The following is a 22892-nucleotide window of genomic DNA, read 5'->3' as shown; positions in this document are numbered from 1 at the left end:
GCATAGTTTTCATTTTCCGACAACAGAAAGCATGTTCAAACCTCGGCAGAGACAACATTTTTACTGGAACCAGGCTCCAGAAGGAATGCATTGGGGCACTGCGGGGATAAAGGACACTGGGTGACAGGGCGGTGATCTCTGCAACCGCAGTTTCATGTGTCCCCACATGGGTTCCTTCAGTCTCAGAACAAACACCTGCTGAGCCCACCTGCTGTGCCTGGCCTCCGCTGGAGCCCGGGGGCCAGAGACAGGGCATGACACGCTCCCTGCTGCCCAAGGCTTCTCCTCCTTCAGTACTGAGGATGCCCACTCCTCAGGTTATCACCTCCCTCTGCCCATCAGTAGCAGCGACAACAGCAGTGTTACTCTAAGGGCTGGATGGGACTTCCTCCCTCGCTTCCAGAATGTAATCATTTCGAGAGGAGATGGAGCCAAGAGTAGCCCATACACCTAGGTGCCACCCTGCCCCCAACAGCCAGCCTCCCTCTTTGCCTTTGCTAACAGAACTCCCATCTCGGGAGGCTGTGCCCAGCCCTAGGGGAAACATGATAGATCTAAGAAAGCCAGGGTGCTCACAGTCCCCTTTATTTTATTAAATACTCACTTTCCCCTCCTTGTAGCTAAGGCTGATCTTGTGACCCAGTTCTGGTCAAAGAGATGTCTGCTAAAGCCTCTGGGAAAGTTCTTTCCTCCCAATACATGGAAAGCCCCTACTTTCTGCTTTGAACATGATATGTGAAGACTGATTCTCTGAGCTATGGCAGCCTTTTAAGACTACGAAGTGATGAGGCTGGACTCTGAAAAGAAATACATGGAGGAGAGCAGAATAAAGAGAGAGTACTTGATGTGAACTTTGATCATCGAACCAACCTATGACCAACCACCTGCCTGCAGATATATAGTATAAGATGTCTTTATTGCTCTTGCTACCGTTAGATATCTGATTGTCCTATTACTTGCAGCCAACTACATCCTAATTAATACAACAGGTGTACACACCACATGAGAAAATTCAGTCCTGAGGAGACCACTAGGGGTCATGAAAAGAAAGAAAGAAAGATGCTTTGGAGTAAAATGACTGGCTTTCATCTTGGGCTCCTGGTGGACCACTGACAAGGGACTCTAGACATACAAGTGCTGGACATACTTCCTGTCAGGCTGCCTATCTGCCTGCCTCTCTCTTTCACTGCACTTTCCGCAGCAGCTAGATGCATGCCTAGCTCATGGTAGGCATCTGGGAAAGTTTTGTTGAACAAAGGAATAAATTCCTTTCCTTAGCTCTTGTAAAATGAGGTTTCAGTGGTGTGTTGGCTTGCTAAGGCTGCCATAACAAAATACCACAGACTGGGGGGCTTAAACAACAGAAATTTATTTTCTCACAGATCTGGAGGCTGGAAGTCCAAGGTCAAGGTGTCAACAGGTTTGGTTTCTGGTAAGGCCTCTTTCCTTGGCTTGCAGATGACGTCAAGCTTCCTCTAGATCTGCACGCGATCTGCCCTCTGTGCTGATGTCCCTGGTGTCTTTCTGCGTATCCAAATTGCCTTTTCTTATAAGGACACCAGTCATAGTAGATTAGGGTCCACCCTAATGACCCCATTTTAACTGAATTGCCTCTTTAAAGACCCTATCTCCAAATACAGTTCCATTTTGAGATACTGGGTTTAGGGCTTCAGCATATGAATTTCAGAAGGGGGGAGACACAATTCCTCCCATAACAATTGGTTATTGCCAAGTTCATCCCCACTGGTTAATTCAAATATTTTCCCCATTCCCTGCATGTCCCCTGGTCATGGTCATACTCCTCACTCTTGGAGTATTTAATGAAGATTATTTTGATAAATGCTTCCATAAATTCATTTGACAAACACCAGATTAGGCTTTTCTTTTGCTTTGTCCAAAGTACTTCCCACATCTATGATGGAAAGCCTATCATGTGGGCTTTCCACCACAGCCTCCTAGATGGTGTTCTCATTTTGCACATAAGAAAACCAATGCTTAGAGAGGTCAGCCGACCTTCCCAAGGTCATTTGCAAAGAGCTGGATCAAAGGACAGGAGGTCAGGTCTGTCTAATGCTGAACGCTGGCCTCTCCTCACTCTGATGTGAGTGTGCCTGGACGGGGGTTAGGTGGTGGATTCTTTAGGTGGTGTGGGTGAAGCCAGGGACCCCAGGCCTCTTCTTCAAGGAAGCTCCTCTCTGTGACAGTCTGGCTGTCTCCCACCCCACCCTGTCTTTCACTCCAGGCTACAATCATGCACCACTTCCTGACGCACACACCCTTTCTCATTTTGACAGATTGTGCCTCAGCTGAACATGCCCTTCCCTACTCCTCCCATCCTCCTCCTCCTCATGATTTCCCCAGAAATGCCCACACTCCTTTCCCTATAATCTCCACGCAGCTCCCTGACCTCCACGAGTTAAAATTGTCCAGCCCAGCATTTCCTGTTGCTTCTGTATCCTCGGCACCGGGGAACGGGCAGCACAGGTCTTGGCAGAGCATTGCTACCCAGTGAATATGGCTCTGAGCTGACATGAGGCCTATGGGGAGAGGTGGCATCCCTCTGCCCATGTGGAGAGAGTGTTTGGGAAGAATATGTTTTTAGAGATTGGGGGAAGGGAGAGGAAGTGAAGGGACTTGGGCAGACGCTGCGGGGGAGGGCCATAGAGGATGAAGAAGGGCTGCAGTGGTCACAGGTCTCCACGAGGGAGAGATTTAGCTTGTGCACAGAACCTCCTCACCCTGGAAAACCAGGAAGCAGGCTTTACCTCCCTGTCTTTAAGCCAAACGGAGAAGGAGTCCACACCTGAACATCCCATTCGCAACTTCCGTGCCCAAGGAAGGGGGAAAATCCAATTTTCCTGCCAAGGAGAAGGCCTAGCTCGCTTTTGGTAGAGAAATAATGACATCCAGTGGACATCCGTGTCATCCTCAAACTCAAGCAATGGCTTCCCTAGCCCAGAAACCTTCAAGAAGCAGTGAGCCCAGCACTGGAAAGTGGAGCCTGAATCCTGATGCTCCCTCTTAGCTCTGTGACCTTGGCTAAGTCACGTCTCCTCCCCAGGGCCTCTGTCTCTTCCATGGAAATGGACAGACTCTGAAGCACTTTTTATGAACTGTTGAGCAGACACAGCTTCTCCTATTATCAGAACTTGGGTTTCTTGCTACTGGTCGCTTCGAGACAGTGCTGTGAAGTAAAAGGAGGGCAAGCGTGAGAATCGAATGGCCCTGGGTTCAAATGCTGAATTCCCCCATTGAATGACCTGAAGCAATTAACCCATCTCCCTGAGCACTTAGTTCTGCAAAATGGGTTCATGACTGCTTCTAATCCTCAAGGGTTGTTGCCAGTATGAGACCCTACTATGGGTGAACAGGCAGCAGCATTCCTGGAATATGGAGTGACTGATGTGTCCCCACCCCAGGGGCACGGGAGGTTGGGGGGGAGGTTATGCAGATGGCAGTGCTGTCTCTCAGCACCTGAAACAATAGGAGGAGAGCTTCGAGTCCCTGCATTTCCTGCATGGCTCCTGCTGGCGCTCCAGCCACCTTCAGGGGCTAGGGGTCTCTGAGATCTCACAGGGCTCCAGGGCCAGCATGAGCCAGAGGTCAAGGCCACCACTTTGACAGAGCAGTCCCCCAGGCTGAGGGGGCCAGGCTAGAGACAAGGGAGAGGCGGACCCCCCCCCCACTGGCACCCCTCCAAGAGGAGACAGGAACCTGGGGAGGAGGGACAGTCAAACTTGACTGTGACTGAATTGTAAACCCAATCAACGGAGCTGAAATCCCTGAACTGGAGGGCGGCAAGCCAGAAAATGACCAGATGAAGCAGGATGAAGCTCCACACAAGGATCTCTGGGAGCCGGGGAACCAGTTGTCAGCCTGCGTTCCAGAAACAAGGTGATATGTTTGCATGCCTGAATTTGTGACTAAGAAAGTAATACTCTTGATGTAGGCAAAGCTTATGGACATAGTAGGTGCTCAAGAGAGGTTGCCTGGCTTTCTGCTTCTTGCTCCTGTTAGTGCAGAAGCTGGCTAGCTCCACAGGTCTGTGTGTGAGGCGGTACTGAACTCCCGTCCTGTTCATCTTGATGTCCTGGAGGAAAGGAAATGGGGGTGTGATCCTGATGCCTCAGAGGTTAGCCCCAGCCTGGGCAGGAGAAAGGCCTGAGTACTCATAATAGTGCTGTACCCTCTCATCCCCCAACAAACCTGCAGAGGAGGACTATCCCCCACCCATCCGCTTTACGAACCAGGAAGCAAGAACCCTGTGAGGGCATGTGATGGTCCCCAAGTCACACGTGTAGGACGCTGAGGAGCTGGAGTTTAAACCTGGCCTCTGGCCACTGCCTCCCATAAAGGACTCTGGATGGTGTCTGCTGAGGCCCGGCTGTGTGCAAGGCCTCACGCTGAATGAAGCTCCATGCTCTGTGCTTTACAGCACCGTCTCATGTATTTCTCACAAAAGCCCTATAAACTACTCCTCCTCCTTCTCTCCGCCTCCCCTCCTATCTCGCAGATGAGGAAACTGAGGCTCGTGGAGGTGACATGACTCCTGTAAGCTCACGCTGGTCAATGGCGGGGCCAGGACTCAGTCTGTGCTGAGGCCAGCGTCCTCACGCGTACCCATTCTGTGATTCCAGGTGAGGCCAGGCAAGGCGGCCATGCTCTAACAGAAGCCAGCGAGCCTCCTGACAGGTTACGGTGTCCTTCAGGCCTCCACGGTGCCTGTCAGGCGCTATCATCGTCACCTGCCCGCCTGAAATGTGGCATAGCCTCATGCTGTAAACAACAAAAAATATTTCTTTCCTCCTCCCGTCTCAACTAGCTCTGTGACATTGGATAAGTGTCTTTGCTTCTCTGAGCCGCAGTGTTCTCGGGCATGAAATGGGGCCTGGAAATCCCATTTACAAAGTATTGTGAGTTACTGTTTTCATCCTGAACGCCTCTCCTCCTCGAACACACCTGTGAGGTGCCCTCCACCCCCACAGCCTGGATCCCAGCCACCAGCTCTCCTGTCCTGGCTCTTAACGTGGGCCCCTGCAACAGGCCAGAACATCTGCCCGAGAACGCTGTGGAACTCTGCCCCTGAGCCGGGGTCCTGCCAGCAAAGAGTTTAAACAAACAGAACTGGGCAGAAATGAAATGGTCCGTCGGTTGTAAAAGGTTGTGCCTCCTGCTCAAGCACTCGGGTTTCATGATAATCCGAGTGATGGTTCTCCTGAGGAGGATTAGGGAGAAAATGGTAGGGGGCTCTGAGGGGAGCAAGAAAAACAACAGTCAGGTACCCAAGGTAAGCACTGCCAAGAAAGTGGCCCCACAAGGTCAATAAACAGAAGATGGCGGTGGATGGGGGGTGGGGGGCGGTGGTTGGGGCCCTGGAGGAAAAATGGGGCTCTTTCCAACTCCTCCAGGGCCTAAGTCAGACCTTCACCGGTGAGAGACATTCCCCCCAAATTTGTGGAGGACTACCAGCAACCCCAAACCACTGTGGTCAGGATCTGGGAAGGCGGGGCAGCAAGCTCGGATGCTCTGAGGCTGTGCAGGTAAAACAGGAAGCGCATAAAGAAAATGACAGAACACGCACACGACGAGCCTCCACAGATGACATCAGCCTCGGTGTTGGGAAGGCGAGAGGGGGCGATAGGGACTGTGGCCCTGGGGACAGCTGGGACTGAGCTCTTAGCTCCACCCAGTCTCTGCCCGGCAGGAATGCAGGCCCAGGGTTGCCAATCTTTTTTTTTTTTTTCAAGAGAAGTAGGAAAGAACGGATTTTGTTTTTTAATGTGCAGGTTCCCAATTTTTCAACATTGGCAACTAATTCAAATGTTTTTTTAAAGTGCTCCGTGGGCCAAACAAAATATATCTGTAAGCCAAATTTGACTCACAGGCCACGGGTTTGCAATTTCTGCAGTGTTGTGTCATGGTAAAGGCAATGGGATCTGCATGGATTCAAACCCCAGCTCTCCCATCTACGGCCAGGGTGACCGTGGGCAAGTCACTTCGCCTCTCCAGGTCTCAGTTACTTCATCTGTAAAATGGGAATAATAGCATCAACGTCATATGACATTTGAGAAAGTTTGATGAAATTATGTCATGGAAATTCCTTGGCACGATGCCTAGCACGGTAAGCAATGAAGAAATGTTAGCTATTGTTAATAATGCACCCGGGGGTGGGGGGTGAAGATAGAAGAGCAGCAGTGGGAAAAGAAGGAAGCCAGGAAAAGAGACCAAGCAGGCAAAACGGGACCAAGCGTGAAAATGCCAACCAAGCATTCCCTGTCTTGCTGTGTCCAGAAGGGCCCCTAGGATTTACTGTCACAAACTGGCATCCCACTGACAAGAGAATTTTGGACAGGTTGGACAGTGACCTGAAGGGTGGTGGCCCTCCATTATCCCTCTTTCCAGAATATCACCAAAGAGACCCCATGAAACCTTCTGGATTGTTGCAGAGCAAAATGTGGTTAGGGATGGGGCTCTGCAAGAGGCAAAATGGTGCTCTGGATCAGCCACTGTCCAGCCATGGAACTTTAGCTGTGTCATTTCTTTTCCCTCTGAGTCTCCAGTTACCCATCTGTACAATGGGATAACAACAGCTATCTCTCAAGATACCGCCTGGGATTAGGAATAATGCAGTGTAGGATCTGGTAGAGCATTCATGCTCCACAAATGGGGGCTGCCACTATTGGTAGCTGTTGTTATCATTTTTATCATTAATGGGGCAATAGAGGTGCTTGCCTGGCCAGCATCCATCAACCTTTCCACAGGTAACCATCACAGTTTTGCTCTGGGGAACCATCCCTTCCCCATTCCCAACTGGATGGTTCAATTGGCGTTGACTCCACCCCTGACTCCAGGGACAGGTGTGTGAGTCAGGGGTAGCTAATGAGAGTAGTGTAGTGTCCTGGGCCAACGGGAACCCAGAATAGGACTTTCATTCAAACTGTGAGGGAAAAGTTCTCCCTCTTCCACCAGATGTGTTGTAGTGAGGAGTAGGCCAGAGCTGCTAGCCACCATCTCACTACCACATGGAAAGAGCCTATCTAAGAATGGAACCAATATCAAGGAAATCAAAGCAAAGAGTTGGAAATATTCTTGAGCACCTGGATCCAGCTGTGCCTGACGCTCACACTACACTGGACTATACCGTTTCATGAGCCAAAAAAATTCCTTTTCCTGCTTAGACCATTTTGGGTTGAGTTTTCTGTATCCTGCAACAAGAACCACAGCAGCTACTTGAGCCTTAAGGATGAGTTAAGAAAATGTCCAAAAGGAGAGTTTCAGTTCTTAAAAAAGAGTTGGCAGTTCTTTAGGCTCTCAGAACATGCTCTGAGTATGACAGCACTATTTTCCTTCTTCCGAGGTATGGTAATACACTTTGAAAGCCTTTCACAGACTTTGGTCAAGCTTTCCTTAAGGCGGTGTTTGTGAATCAGGGGTAATTTTTCCCCCCAGAGGACATTTAGCAATGTCTGGAGACATTTTTGGTTGTCACAATGGTGCAAGGGGGAGACAGTGTGTGTTACTTGGCACCTAGGGGATAGAGGCCAAGGATGCTGCCAAACATCCTACAGTGCACAAGACAGCCCCCCTTCTGATCAAGAATGATCCCATCCAAACATCAATAGTGCTGAGGTTGAGAAACACAGAAGTAATACACCACCCAATATTTTACTCCTACCAAACCGTCCTTTAGCCACCATAGCTTCCCTGGGGTCTTAAAGTGCTATATACTTGAAGACAAAGACGAGGCTATTAGGGAATTTTTATATACTTCATGATGTTCTCCTAGGGTAGGCAATGCTGTGACTCCAACCCAATCCAAAGAAGCTGCCCAAAATGTACACACAGGTTATGCGTAATCCCCTCGTGGGCCTGCAGCCACCCTCCCCATCATTATAACACCCCCAGTCCATAACTAATGGACCAACAAGAAGAGAAGGCAATCTCTCTGAAGACAGATAGTCTCATCCAGTGACACATGCATGTCTTCCCACATCCGGCAACAATGGATCAGACAAATAAGCAAATTACATAAATCCCACATATCCAACAAAAAGGAAAGATAGTATTCCCTTTTGATCTAAAGTAGCCTTTTTCAGTGTGTTTCTCCTCAGAACACTAGTCCTGTGAAATACTCATAGGGGAAAAAAATGGTTCCAAAATCAAATAAATGTGGGAAATATGAAAGCCTCTATACCTTCGTGGGAGTAACAGCATGCATTAGCACATTAAAGGCTCTGATAAGTCCTGCAGTTAAAAAAAATCCGTTTGACTTTCTTTAACTCCATAGTTTTCAAACTCGATCACAGAATCTTTTTTCATGTATAATATTTATTTACTATTCCATGGAACTATCATCCCAGAGGATACACACTGGGAAACATTTCAAGGGAACTACAGAGAAAATGAAATATAGGATATAAATGAGATGTAAAAGCTGATCCAGCGAAACCAAGTAATGGTGGCGACAGACTAAGGCCCTTCGGCCCAAGAACCTTGCCTTAAATGTCTCAGTATGGCTCATTCTAATTTCATTTGAGCACCCCTACATTTTTATAACTACTCCAAGGGGCTCTGGAGTCTATTTTTCACAATACTAGAATTGTGGGGGAAAAAAAAAGTCACACTCCAGGAGATACTGCACTGATGGATAGGATTTGGAGAAACTGCGGCAGAAGGAATGGTATTGTTCTGTGAATGCCAGCCTACCTGGAGAGCCTTCTCATGCAATGAAGAATAGGGACATTTGCCCCTTGAATCTTAAGACTTCCAAGTCATTTCAGGAGTAGGCAATTCTTAACGTTATCCGTCAGTCACTCCCCTAAAGGAAACGCTCCACCAAGGCCACCGCAGTTCAGGCTGTGCTTGAACAAAGGATGGCCACGGATTGGACAAAAGATGGGCACCTGACTCAAGGGCAGCCCACCCATTGGTTGGCTGGTGACCTATGAGGAGGCCGGAACAAAAAAGCTCCACCCAGGAGCTTCGAGTAATTGAGAGGCGTAGTCTCTGTCGCTCGACTTCAACTGGGCTATGGCGAGGGAGGCGGCAAGTTGGTGGCAGAAGAAAAATGCCCAAGAAACAGGAGTTAACACTGGCGCGATGGCGTGAAGATTCATGAACTGCTACGAAGAGATGTGACAGCAAAAAGCTCGCTCGATTCCTGACCTGCGAACATTCACATGCAGAGCCCGGAGTCGGCTAACCCGGAGTCCTGGCTCCTAATCCGTGGGTCAGCACAGGGAGCTGCTGTTCCATGAAGGACCAGTGCTGCTGGCCGTGGCTCGACCTCGCCCAAGGAAAGGCGCGGTTTTAGAGTCCACAGTCAGGAGAACTGCCACCTCGGTCATGAGAGTCAAGGGTCCAAATGGCGGCTGGGAGGGGCCTGGGCTTGGGCAGGAAGCCCTCGACCTCCGGAGGCACCTCTGGATTCTAGGACCATTTGGACCTCACAGCTGCCTTTCTCCCCAACGGAGATTCTGCAGTCAGGACACAGTATGGCTAAAGTCACACCCAGAGGTTTGACATGGCTGACCCGGAAATCACATGGAAGGCGTTGCAAAAACACAATATAAAATCTTGTTCCTAGAATAACAATGCCACGGTTCTCCTGACTCAAGGGCTGGGTGGCTGGCAGAGTGGGGAAGGGGGTGGGGTGGTGGAGGTTATGTACTTGTCTTGAAAATAATACTCCGCTAAGCAAGACTCAGGGAAAAGGGACCAAGGTCAACTTCACTTGCCTGAATTTTACTCCCCAGCCAAAGGGTAATAGAGATGGTGGCGGCAGCAGCAGAGTTCATCACACGCTCCCCGAATTTCACCCCAGGCTTTCGGACCTACATGTCAGTGACCAATGTCTCCAGGCGAGGGTGAGAGCCAGTTTGGTGCAACCCAAGGGATCCAGGCGGCCGAGACCTCCTCTGCAGCAACCCAGGGAATCATATGGCAGACCACCGAGCAAGACTTGGGTTTGATCCACCACATTCACTGAGCCCCCACCTCGTGCTACACACTGTCCTCGGTGCACTTACATATATGGTCACATTTGTTCTCTCCATAACAAACAAGTCTCTGGACACATATTAAAGTTATAAAATAAGGCTGCAGATTAAGCCAGAATGGAGTGAACCTTGCAGGCAATTTGAAATTCAGAATTTACCATTTTCTCTTCTTTTTCCCTCTTCAGTCTCTATCCTTCCTGATAGTTCTTTTAAGAGCAGAATCATTTGAATGACTGAGTGTCTGCATTTGGACTTCTCTCTTGTCTTCCCTGACCAGCCTGGTGGTTCTCAAACTCTAAATGGGTGTGAGAACTACTGCACTGGGTCATACAGCCCACACCTTGTGTGCTGAATTCACATCTCAAGAGTTTTCAAGAGTCTCTGCCTGTGGTTTTTCACCTGAAGAGCTCACTGTGGAATCTCAGTGCCATGAAAGGGGAGACCCTAGGGTACCTGGACAGCTCTGGAATCACACTGTGGGTCTGCTCATTCAACACACACATTTACCAGTGCCTGTGATCAGGGCTGGGGACACACAGATGACCAAGGGCAGATTGTGGTGTGAAGGAAATTAAAAGCCCTCTGTGAACCCAGGCTGGGCTGGCTTCAGCTCACTTAATGCCCCAAGCAGGTCCTGGAGGGAGGAGTGATTACAAAGAAGGGCCTAGTTCCTTGGTCACCTAGGTGATCAATAAACAGCAGAGATGAGATTTGAACCCAAACCCTCTGCCCCAAAGGCGGACTCTTTACCCTCTCCACCCGCAGGTCCTCAGACTTGCACATTAATAGCTACAACACTAAGGAGAAAAGTGGTAAGGCATCAGAAGAGTTCAGGCCTGGAGGATTTAGTCCCTGCTCTGTGGATGGGGCAGGAGGTGACCTTTGAGCTGAGCCTCAAAGAAATGCAAAATTAGTCATTCCCCATGGGGAAAACGTATGCCTAGCGGCAGGAGCATCAGACCCTGGGTGTTATCTGCCCAGCCTCTGTTCCCCTTTCTTTTTGGACCCCAGCACCCTGATCTTCCTTTGGGATCTGCCTCCCTTCTCTTCTCAGTCTGTGTGGTTTGTGTGGGATAGACCCTCAGCCCCTGGCTCCAGGGTGGCTATGTGACCCAGGCCCGGCCAATCAGAGCATCCCATTCCACTGACCACAGTGATAGGTTTCAGAGTGGGCACATGACCCAATCTGAGCCAAGGAGTCTTAAGTCCAGGACTCTTTGGGCCTGCCAGGAAGAGAGATATTGCTCCACCAGAGATACTCAGAGGATAGGATGTGCTTCTGGGGTTGCTAGCAGCCACCTGGCCACCATGTGTGGAGAGAGCCTGTCTGGAAATGAGGCCATGAGACAGGAGAGAGGGACAGGGAGGTAGAGTGAGACCCAAGGGCTGATGACACAGTTGGAGGCTCCCGGATCCATGCCTAAAGCTAGCCCGTTCCTGGGCTCATGTGTAATATGAGCCAATAAATGCCCTTCTTTGCCCAGGCAAGTGTGATGTGGGCTTCTATCCGTGGATCAACAGAGTCAGCAGAGTAGAGGCCTAGAAACAATAGTCTGAGAAGAGGTAGCCGCTGAGACCATTTTGGACCTTGACATTACTATTCAGCTGGAGATGCAGAAATCAAAATTACTTTTCAAACTGTTATTGAACCCAATTTACAGATTGGTTGATCAGAACTCAAGATAATAGAATCTCTGGAGCTTTTGCAAATCTGTGGTTTAAATTCTCACTTTGACGGGGAAACGGGTTCAGCGAGCTGAAGGACATGGCCCAAAGTGACACAGAGAGTGGGAAGCTGAAGGCACAGCTGTGGGATAGGTCAAAGGGATGTGGGGAGACAGGGAGGATCCAGACATTGGGCTGGGAAAAGGAAGCAGTAGGAGAAACACCCTGCAAGAAGCCATGGACCCGGCAGGCCTTGTGGAGCTCCTGCTTCAGAGTCAGACAGAAGTGGATTCAGATCCTTCCTCTGCCATTTTGAAAGCCACTTCCTGTTCTACCCTCCATACCATTGTTTATAAAATGGGGTCCCATCCTTCATGGAACTATGATTCCATAAGCTCTGTGGTTACCACATCCCAAAATGGCTTCTGAAGAAGACAAACAAGGTGTCTGTCTTCAGGAAGTTTACATCCCTGATAAGGGATGTCAGAAAATATACAATTTGTTTATCACCTGCCTTCCCATGTCATACTGTAGGCTTCCTGGGAGCAGGGACATTTGTCACTGCCTATCTCATTACCTGGCACATAGTAGACCTTCAATAAATATGTCTTGAATGAATACAAGTAAGCAAAGTAATAAAATGGTAAGTACTATAGAATAAATAAAACACAGGGTGCAATAGAGAGTAATTTAGGGATAATTTAGATGACCTGGTTGGAGAAGGCTCCTGGAGAAGAGGGTATTTGAGCTGAGACCTGAATGATGAGGAAGCAGCCATAATAAAGCAGCGGGAACAGCACATGCAAAGGCCCTGAGGCAGAAATAAGGAATGGAAAGAAAGCCTCATAGCTGGAGTGGGAGTGACACAGCGAAGTATGATTGGAGAGGCAGGCAGGTGCTAGATTGCTGCAGGTCATAACAAGGAGTTTGAACTTGACTCTAACTAAGCACAACGCCCAGCACAATGGAGTGTGTTGGGCAGGGCAGTGACATGATCTGACTTACGTGTTCAAGAGATTGCTCTGCCCACCATGTAGTGGATGGATTTCAGCAGGAAAGACAACAGTGTATGCCACACACAGCATCTGGCACACAAAAGGTGTTCAGTGAACAAGAAGCATCCATCACTACCCCCAATGCCACATCCACAAAGGCTTGCCAATGTCCATTCCAGTCCTAGATATGTGATCTTTATCCTCTTGGGTTCAGGCTCTCTCTAGCTACCTTCTATGTATTGTGATGGTCATAGTACAGCCAACAGACAAGCTTTGGGGGAAAATCCTCTCCTCTTGTTGTTACAGTAACAATCCAGGAGCCGTGGTGGGAAGGGGTGGGATGGGGGCGGCGGAGTGGGAGCCTTCTGTTAAATGTTGAGTTGCTCCCAACATACTTTTCAAACATTCATTTGCTTTTGCCCAGTCTCCTCTGTAAGAGACATGCTTTCGGATGTGTTTTGAAAAATATTCCATATGCTAATGGAATGTCACCATCTGCCAAAGAAGGCAGAGCTGTTTTTAAAGGAAAAACTATTACAGAAATGAGGTATTCACAGAGGGGCACTAAAGAGCCCAAACGTCGCTGACCTGAGGCTGACCTGGGCCGCCTCGTGTTACCAACATGAAAAGGGAGTGAGAAAATCTGAGGCCAATTAACTCCCCCCCCACCACCGCCCCAACCACCACCCTCTCCCTCTCTCATTTTACCCCTCCCCTTCTTGGAGACATGATGAAATTTCCTGAAACAAAAACTCGCAGCCCGTTCTATAAAATGCTTTCGCCTTTGGTGGAAAAAGCCCCGATGGTCCCTTTTATCTCCTCATTCCTAAGGCGCAGACCTGGCCCCCGTCTGTTTGTGCAGATGGGCTTGCAGGGAACACTCCCAAGGACAAGAGAGGCTAGGGCCGGGCCGGGCTGTTTGCTGTTTGCCGCCAGAGCCTGGCCATCAGGAGCATGGGGCGCTGTGCTGAAGGAGGGGGAAGCAGGATTAGGTGTCCTGCGGCACGATGAGGGGACAGCCATTGTTCCCCAGGAGGCCTGGGCAGCGCCGAGGCAACTGTTTAGAGAAGGTTTTCCAAGTCCTCGGAGCGTCCACCCGCCCTGCCAAGACTGCCGGGTATCACGCCCCTCCGTTTCCCGCTCTTCCTTCTCCGCCTCTGTCGCTAGCTTGTCCCCCCGTGCCCCCATCCTAAATGCTACGTTCTTCCTGACTCTGTCTGGGCTCTTCTTCGAAAGCCACCCCTCGCCTCTCTCCAGACAGTCCAAAGTGGCTTCACTCGACTATCGGCTCAGACACCTGCAATGTCCAAATCCGAACGTGTCACCCTTCTACCCAAGCCCTCCTTCCCTTACCTGGGAGACCAAGCGCCCCTCCTGCCCATTTGTTCAGGGCGGGCCTACCCACTTCACAGCCTTTGCCTCTGTGTTCCCCCAGCCTGGAACATTCCCCTGCTGGCTCATGCTTATCACTGAGGTCTTGGCTCAGATGCCCCGCAGTCCGCTGCACCTGCTGCCAGGCGCCATCTCTTCACGGCCCTTACGGCCATCAGGATTGAGCCCGTGAATTCATGGGTGCGTGGGCACTGTAGCAACCACCGTGTATTGTCTATTCTGACTGGAAGCTTCCTGAGAGCAGGGCGTGTCTCCTTTCCCTACAGCCCCACCTAGTGGTGCGCAGGAGACACACACACACACACACACACACACCAACCGCGGCAGCAGGACACACACACACACCCCACACACACACACACACACCCCACACCAACCGCGGCAGCAGGACACACACACACACCACACACACCACACACACACACCCACACACACCAACCGCGGCAGCAGGACACACACACACACCACACACACCACACACACCACACACCACACACACACACACACCAACTGCGGCAGCAGGACACACACACACACCACACACACACACACACACACACACACACACACCACACCAACAGCGGCAGCCTCGCTAGCACCTCCTCCTCCCTCAACCGCCCCCAAAACCGCCCTCCCTCACCTCCTCAGTGTTTTGCTTTATTCCAGACCTCAACATTCCTCTCCTGAATCTTGATACCAGCCTTGTCCACTGGTCAGCCCCAGCTTTGAACCCACCAGTGGCTGCCCACCGCTGCCAGAAGAGAGCCCCCACTGCTCAGCATGGCCATAGTCGGGCCCCTGGCACCCATCTTGCCCTGCTCCTTGCACCCTACCAAACTTTGTGCATTGTTGAAGGCACAGGTGCACATTCATTAATGACCAAAGAATGCATGCCCGGGACACACCAGCGGGAAGGAAAGATGTGCAGAGGGTCTGTTCATGCAAGGGGACTGCTCAGTAGGAGGCCTGGCTCCTCAGGGAGACTCTGCGGATCACGGTGGCCGGGGAACATGGAGAGGGAGAGGCGAGGGCCGCGTGGTAAGAGGTCAGCGGTGGCAGCCAAGACAGGCTGGGATCAAGGCTAAGCCCAGCTGCTCACAAGCAAGACAGACCGGTGCCCAGTTTCCTCAGCTGTCAAGTGGTCCTAACATACACAACAGGGCTTCTGTGAGGATTACAACATGTGTAAAGCCATTCCCAGCAGGCCTGGCACTCACTATTCGGTGGGTATGTTTATTCTTGTTGCCGCTGTTGTTGGCGTTGAACCACCCTCTTCCCTGCATCGCCCACCCCTCTCCCCACCCCACCACCTACACACAAGCACACACGCGCGCGCGCACACGCACGCGCACACTGAGGACGTGAAATTCTCACCCGTCCACTTGGGAGACACTACAATTCACGGAACCTGTTGGCATGTTGAGGTCTCATCCTCTTCCCAGAAATACCCCCAGAGGATATAAGTTGACTACTTTTAAAGCTGGATTATTCTTAAAAACTAACAAAAGTAACTTGGCATAGGTACTGTTCATCTGGTCCCTCTCCCTCAGTTGCACCCACTGAGCAGCGTCATTAACGTCCTCGCTGGGGACCGTCAGCCTCCTTCCGAGTGTCAGCTCCTGTGTTGCCCCTTAAGAGGCCCAGATGGGCCTCAGGCTGCCGAGGCACATTTGATTTTTGTCTCATCTCACACCACCTTGAGCCCTAACCTTTACTATACCTTTCTCCGCTCTGGGCATTCTGTACCATCTGCTTAAAAACCACAGGAGAAGCTACCAAAAACACCTGGCATTGAAGGCATATCAGGTACTGGTACACTGCTTTGAGTAGATCTACATTTAGATTTTAGACAAGGCATTTTAGGTTATGTCATTTAATTCTTACAGTGATTTTAAAATACCGTCTCCACTTCTTCGAGGAAGCTCAAGTTCAAGGCAGAGAATGTCCTTGCTCCTGGGGCTGCTGCCAGTTAGGGGGCAGAGCTCCAATCTCAAGCTAGGTCTGGTGACACCAAAGCTCACGCTCTTTTCCTCTCTGCCATCCATAGACCGGTGACCCCCACAGGATATCTCTGGGCGTAATACCAAGTCCCAAAGTCTGCAGTGTTCTAAGAGCATTCCTTCTCAACCCCCCAGAGCCGCAGGGTATTTGAAAGTAAAACACACGGAAGAATGGAAAGGTCCATTGGATCTGAAGATGGTGATAAAAGGTGGAGGGAGCTTAAGTTGTACTCTGTGAGATCCTGCCAGAACACCAGTTTTAGGCTGTTCCTGGGGCATGTCCCACTACAGATTAAGTCTTTGGTCTTGTCACTCCCAGGCCAGTCCAACAACATACCTACTCTGAAAAATACAATTAAGTAAAACTTGGAGATAGGATGAGTAAAAAGCCACAAAGTTGAAAGCAATCAACAACACAACTCCAATTATAGGATTCTGCTTTCCAGTTTACCATACATGCACACACAAAAGGTCACTTAAGACATGCACTATAATTCCTTCACATGGCTACACCTAACCAATAAAAATTTAGGATTTCAGTACATTTCATGTGTGGGGTCATATCACCCCATCTCTGGGCAGATAAGCACCTGAAGATAGCCATGTACGTAGTCATCCCACATCCAAGTTTGAGTGTCTATGAGGTCTTAGACCCAGCTTTAGGCAACAAACAAGCAGGAGCTTGGAGGTCTTGGAGCTCCCAGAATTTCCTCCAGCTGGAAGACCAAGTCGATCCTGGGCCTCAAGCCTGCCTTGCCCTAACACGAACTCAGTCGCAGCACAAAAGCAGGCAGCTGGTCTAAACACTCACAATGTGATTGGAGACGGTGGTTGCCAGCTCTTGGCTCCTTCCCCTTCCTCCTCGTGCCTTTCCAAACCCCTCCCTTGTTTGGTCATTTTTCCTAAAGAAACATTTATTGAGACATTGTGTGTGCTGGTCACTTTGTCATAAGGCATATCATTCAATTTGTCCCTTTTCTCTGGAATCTCTTCTATTCTCCCAAGTGTTCAGTTGCCAGACTTAAGACACAGTATTTCAAGAAGTCACTACTAGAAATGCTTAACATCATGTTAGTTCAGGGATGGCAAACTGGTGCTCCAGTGATTGAATTTAAGAAGTCTCCCCCCACCAAAAAAAAGTTGCCAACTTTTATAAATTGGGTCTCTACATAAACTGGATTTTCAGTCCTTCTTAAAAATTTAGACGTGGCACTACTGGGTCTGCATTCCTGCAAGCCAGAGCTGGGGAATGTGCCCTCCTGGACTTGAGCTAGTGACACCTTCTTTTATACATGGAGAAGCTAAGACCCCAAAGGGGGTATTGCCACACAGCTAATTAGTAAAAGGATTATTAGCCAGATGGTCCAACTTCCTTTCTCCTTATTAACTAGAAAACCAACAGGCTGAAATGGCAAAGCACTACTCTATGCTCTGATTATATATCCAAGGAGTTCTACAAAACCTCTCTTAGAATCTCCATAATCGATACAGGATGCATTTGTAGCCGTGAATTTCTTGCATTAACACCTCACCTGTTGGGGAAGAAAGAAACTTTCATTTACTGAACATGAACACTGTGAGGGTCGGAGGCGACCGGAGAGGTTAAGACCACCTGACACCTGAGGTCCTTCCCGCTCTGCAGCAGTGTTTGGGCTCAACATCTGTTCATCGTGATGAGCCCAAAATCCCAGTGATTTTTCACACTTAGCACAGGCAGGGATAGAAAGAGCTGTGAAAGATGATAGTCGCTATAGGAAAAGGCAAGAAACAACCTGAACTCCACCTCAAGGAACTTGGTACATAAATTATGGTAACCAAATATTACACGGTCGTGCCCACGTAGGAGGCAGAATCACACGCACGGACACGGAGGGATCTCCCTATGAATAGGAGATGAAAAAGCGAAGCACGGCACCGCACGCATAGCACACTACCACTGCCGTTAGGAGGGGTGGGGTGGGGTGTGTACATGTATCATATACACATGGGTATATACATACACATAGCCTGCTATACACAGAGTATTACTCACTGTCGAAGGATATACAAAAAACTGGATGATGACGAGTGGGGGACTGAAGGTCAAGGGTGAAAGTATCACTTTTTAGTCTTCTTATGGCTTACAAAGAGGTTCTCTTAACCACATGCATATTACTTATTTTTAAAACATTTACAAGAAAAACGGGTGGAGGCAACACTGTATATAAGTACTCTCATCCCCAAGGTCCACGTTACCAACTTGGTGGGCTCATGGGGGGAGAACCAGTTACCGGGAAACCTCCGCTACTACCCGGGACTTCGGAGCAGAACCCTGCACACGCCAATGGCATTCCACCCACTGGAGTCCTCAACCCGCTAGTCTTCAACCCGTGACGTGTGCATCTGCGAGCGTGGGAAACGGACGATTCCACGTCCGCTGCTCACAGGGAGCAGGCAGCAAGGGCGCTTCTCACATGGCCACCTGCTTCTTCCAGAACCAGAGGATCCGCTCACCCTCAGAGCCACTCAGGACACCAAAGGGGGCCCCCTTCCTATTTTTCCAGTAACCCGTGAAGCAGTTAAGAACTTATGGGAAGCTAGCTCCCAGGTCCTGAGGTGAAAGCGAGCTTTCAGCGAAACACCCCCAGGCAGGCACTGGCATTCTTGCACACAAACCCCCCAAGAGCCAGAAAGCAGTCTGCTTTCAACTCCACTTTACAGAGCAGATGATTTTTTAGAACTACCAACTTTAATGGTATGTCAATGAATTACTGAAAGAACATAACAGTTTTTTGAAAAATTTCTTAACAGAGCATCAGAGTATTGCAACACTTTATTAAGAGTATTGGCTTTGAATTAGTAGCTGAAGTAACAATTGCATGAAGCCAGATTAGGTGTACTGCATAATACTCATACTTGATTTATTGACATTACTTAGCAATTTATTGGACAAAAGTCAAACTTTTTGTTTTTTATTAAGCACATTCCACAGTACAAAGCTGTCAAGAATAATATCTGTACAATTTAACAGTTTCCATAGCTGTTCAGACACAAATTTATTTCAAACAGATAATTGGCAAACATAATTAATTACAAGTTAGAATTAGACTATCCCAGTGCTTTAAAACATTAATATAGCAGTAATTTACAGTTGCTCAATTATGGTTAGCAAAATAAAGTCCAGGGTACGGCTGGGAATTACTACTATAATCCCAGAAAGTCAGAATTCCTTGGGTGCCAAAGTCCCCTGCTATAATTTAGTAGGCACAATTCAAAGGTTGTGTGCATATTCGAAGGCCATGATCTCCCAAGGAACAAGAACTTCTATATTAAACATGCAAAAACAACAACAAAAAGTCCATTCGTTCAGAAGAATTGCCTTCTCCCCCCGCCCCTCCCGCACCCCTGGGCTCTCCTAACCAGTTTGATATAAAGCTGTCATGTGGAGAGTGGTAAAAGTTAACTCACTTCCACAACCACTGTCAAGCTTACAACATTTACCTCACAAATAGAGATTTCCTTATTTTTTTTTTTACACTTGGAGACTCAACTGCTCAAAAATAGAAATTAATTTGGTAACATGTGGGAGGAAAGGATGTATTTTTAGAAAAGGAAAAAGAAAAACTAAAAAGCCAAGCCAACCCAAGAAACAAATCACATACACACACATTGATCCCCACACCGTTCTCAATGCAAAGGACAAAACAGAGCCCAGGGCCCTTCCCTTTAGTAGTAGAGTGTGCTTCCACGGGAAGAGGTTTAGTCAACAGGAGGTTCTTATTGGTCCTTGAAAATGTTACTGACAGTCCTTAATCTTTGGAAACAATGGCAAGGGGCAAATCAGAACCTAATATTGAACAAGGGAAAAGGAGTGCCAACCGAATGCCAAAGTCCTTTCCGTGCACGGTCAGCATGATAGTGCCATTCACACATTCGGGCTGCAGAGCACTTGGGAGTTTTGAGAACCTGCCAGGGCCACAGCAGCAGGTGACACCAGAGACGACGGGAATGGTATTCATGAGCTTGAAGCTTTGCACCACGTAGGAGTACCCTTCCACTGGAGATGGGCCTCTGAACCAACCTGACCTGTATAACGTGCTCCAACATTATAAGCAGGCCCTGTTAACACCCTGGTGAGGATGCGACATCCATGCCAGGATGCATGCATTCCAGAGCCACGAAACCCAGTCAATAGGGCCTTCTTGTTCCTCCCTTTCCAGGGTTACTAATGCACAGAATAATGATCTTTGACAGTAAAGTCAAATGAATACCACGGGAAGTGACCACTAGTACTCAGGAGTATTTATGACGAGAAGACAAACAAAAAAATTTTAAGGTACCTCTCTATTATATATGCTACACAACGAATAAAACATTTTGTGTTAAACTTTAGAAATTACATTTTAAAACAAGATTCCCATTAAAAACACACACACCACACACATACACACAAATGACAATGACAAAATAAAAATACCATATGAATACTGCAGGAAGGGTCCTAGGGTAATCCACATCAACCCTGGTATCAGGTTCTTGAGCCCAGCCCATGGCTAAGTGCGAACACACTCTGTATTAGTGTCTCAGGCACAGGGGCCCTGACTCCAGCAACCTTGAGGTTAAACTGTTATGTACATTATATCTACATGCGGATACAGTATTTTAAATTAGGAGGCAAGCACACGTGTAAAAGTGTTACTCTACCAATTATCAGGAGATGGCTGGGGTACAGAGAGAACAGTTAATAAAAGAAAAGAGCTATATTACCTGTTGGGAGATAATATAACCTGGCTTATAGTTCTTTAAATTAAAAGAAATTGGTACAGAAAGGAAGTATAATCCAAAAAATATTACTAAAACAATCCAGAGAAATTTTTCCATTGTCCAACATGTTCCTAACACAGGTCAGAATTCATAATGACTTGGACGGTCAAAAGGAGAATGCTAACTTCTGAAAAGGAAAGCCCTGGACATTCTGGGTAGGTGTTTGGCACCCAAAATTTCACCAAAGAAGAATGCTGTTTCTTAATATCAGACCAAAGTGCAAAGCAATATAAATTAGAGGCCAGTCTTCTCTTGATGGTCGATTTACTTCTGTAAAACAGACTGTATGTTCCTTTTATATGAACAATTTACATTTGAAGCATTAGATTTTTTTTTTTCACTGATGGGGGGAGGAAATGGGCTTCTGTTCTACTGGAAGTCGGTGAAGCTAAGGTATCCTTCTCAAAGTAGAGGCCGGAATCGGAGGTGAGAAATGTTGGTACTTGGAAGAGTTAGGCTGCTTTGCATCTACCCAGCGTCTAGAACCAATTCCAGCTTCATAACTCAGCTGTGAAGAACTCCCTTAGGCATTTGGTAGCCATGTAGCCAGTAGTTCAAGACTAGGAAACCCTGGGAAAACAAAACAAAACAAAACAAAAAACAAAGGCGTATGGATGGATATTCTGGTTAGACATGGAGATATACACCACAGTCCGTCCACATCCACACAGACATGTACTTGTGCACACATGACACGGTACTGAGTTTCAAATGTAATCAGCATCAAAAATAAAAGCTTGCAAGTTGTTCTGAGTGTAATACATACCAGGCATCGTATTTATTTAAACCTTGCAACAATCTTATGAGGTAGAAACTATGATATCATTTGATGAATAAGAGAATGAAGGCTCAGAGACACTGCTTAGTTCAAAGCATTAGCCATTAAGGGACAGAGAGCGGACTCGAAGAGATGACTGACCCTATAACTTGTCAACTGTCAGTGCCTGCCGCTAAACATTAGGCATATAACAAAATACGCTTCACGTTAGATTTTATATTTAGTATTATCTTTTATGACATCCAGAGCCTACGAGGGCTGGTCTCGTATCTGCCTGAGAGCCCTCACCTATCACTGTAAAACAAAAATATGAAAAAGCTAGTAAATAAAGTATTCCTTCTAAATAGAATGCTAATCAGAAGTTACTTCTTTTTTAAATAAATCATTTATAAAAGGACAATACAGTGTAGAGGGAAAGACTACTGAATGTTACACATTGTTTTGACCATGACCTTGAGTCAGAAACACATTTTAGTAATAATCTCTACATTCATCCATGTAGATAAATATGTACACACACACACGCACGTACCTAAACTTACCATTACTACATACAATGCAGGCTGACATTTTCTATTCTAAATTTCATCAAAACAAAGTCAAAATCCATTAAAAAGATTTCACAATCTCTAATGGGTCACAATCCTTTCCAAACACATCACTAAACCACCGGCCTAGAAGATTTAAAAGTTACCTTTATGTCTAAAATTCTCTGACAAAAAAAGGGATTTTTTTTTTAAAGCTTGTGTGTTTTTTTAAAGGCAACTTCGCTAAAAGGTTGTCAATTTTCATAAAGATCAAAAATCTTTCTCAATGAGTTGAAGAGAGATTTAATTTCCTTCACTGCTGTTTTCACATGAAGGATCTTTAAGAGTATTATTTGTAAAATAGTAACGCGCACAGATAAGAAGTAGGCACTCTCAAACACTGCTGGTGGGAAAGTAAAATGACTTAACTCTTCTGGAGAGTAATGTGACTCTGTGCATCCGAGTCTTTAAACATCTTACCTTTTAACCTAGACACTGCAGACATTTCTAGAATTTATCTAATGGTAACAAAAGCAAAGATTATGGGTGCCTGGGTGGCACAGTCAGTTGAGCAACCGACTGTTGGTTCTGGCTCAGGTCATGATCTCAGGGTTGTGAGATCGAGCCCCAAGTCGGGCTCCGTGCTCAACGAAGTCTGCTTGAGATTCTCTCCCCCTCTCCCTTTGTCCCTCCCGCTCATGCCCTCTCTCTCTCAAATAAAAAAAAATAAATCT

At 47.8% G+C, this 22892-nt stretch overlaps 1 protein-coding gene across 7 annotated transcripts in view; it reads right to left on the bottom strand.

Annotated features, from left to right (window-relative positions):
- Window positions 1–18844: 18844 nt before the first annotated feature.
- Window positions 18845–22892, bottom strand: part of FBXW11 (F-box and WD repeat domain containing 11) — a 122877-nt gene continuing 118829 nt past the window's right edge. For all 7 annotated transcript variants that reach the window (XM_073889944.1, XM_073889955.1, XM_025867037.2 and 4 more), the window contains one exon: window positions 18845–21423. The gene's annotated coding sequence lies outside the window, so the exon portion shown is untranslated. The remainder of the gene's footprint in view (window positions 21424–22892) is intronic.

The sequence above is a fragment of the Callorhinus ursinus genome, unplaced genomic scaffold (genome assembly GCF_003265705.2).
Source record: "Callorhinus ursinus isolate GAN/ISIS: 27379988/994484 unplaced genomic scaffold, GSC_fseal_2.0 scaffold3, whole genome shotgun sequence".
NCBI classification, from domain to species: Eukaryota; Metazoa; Chordata; class Mammalia; order Carnivora; family Otariidae; genus Callorhinus; species Callorhinus ursinus.
This window is presented reverse-complemented; position numbering and strand designations above follow the sequence as displayed.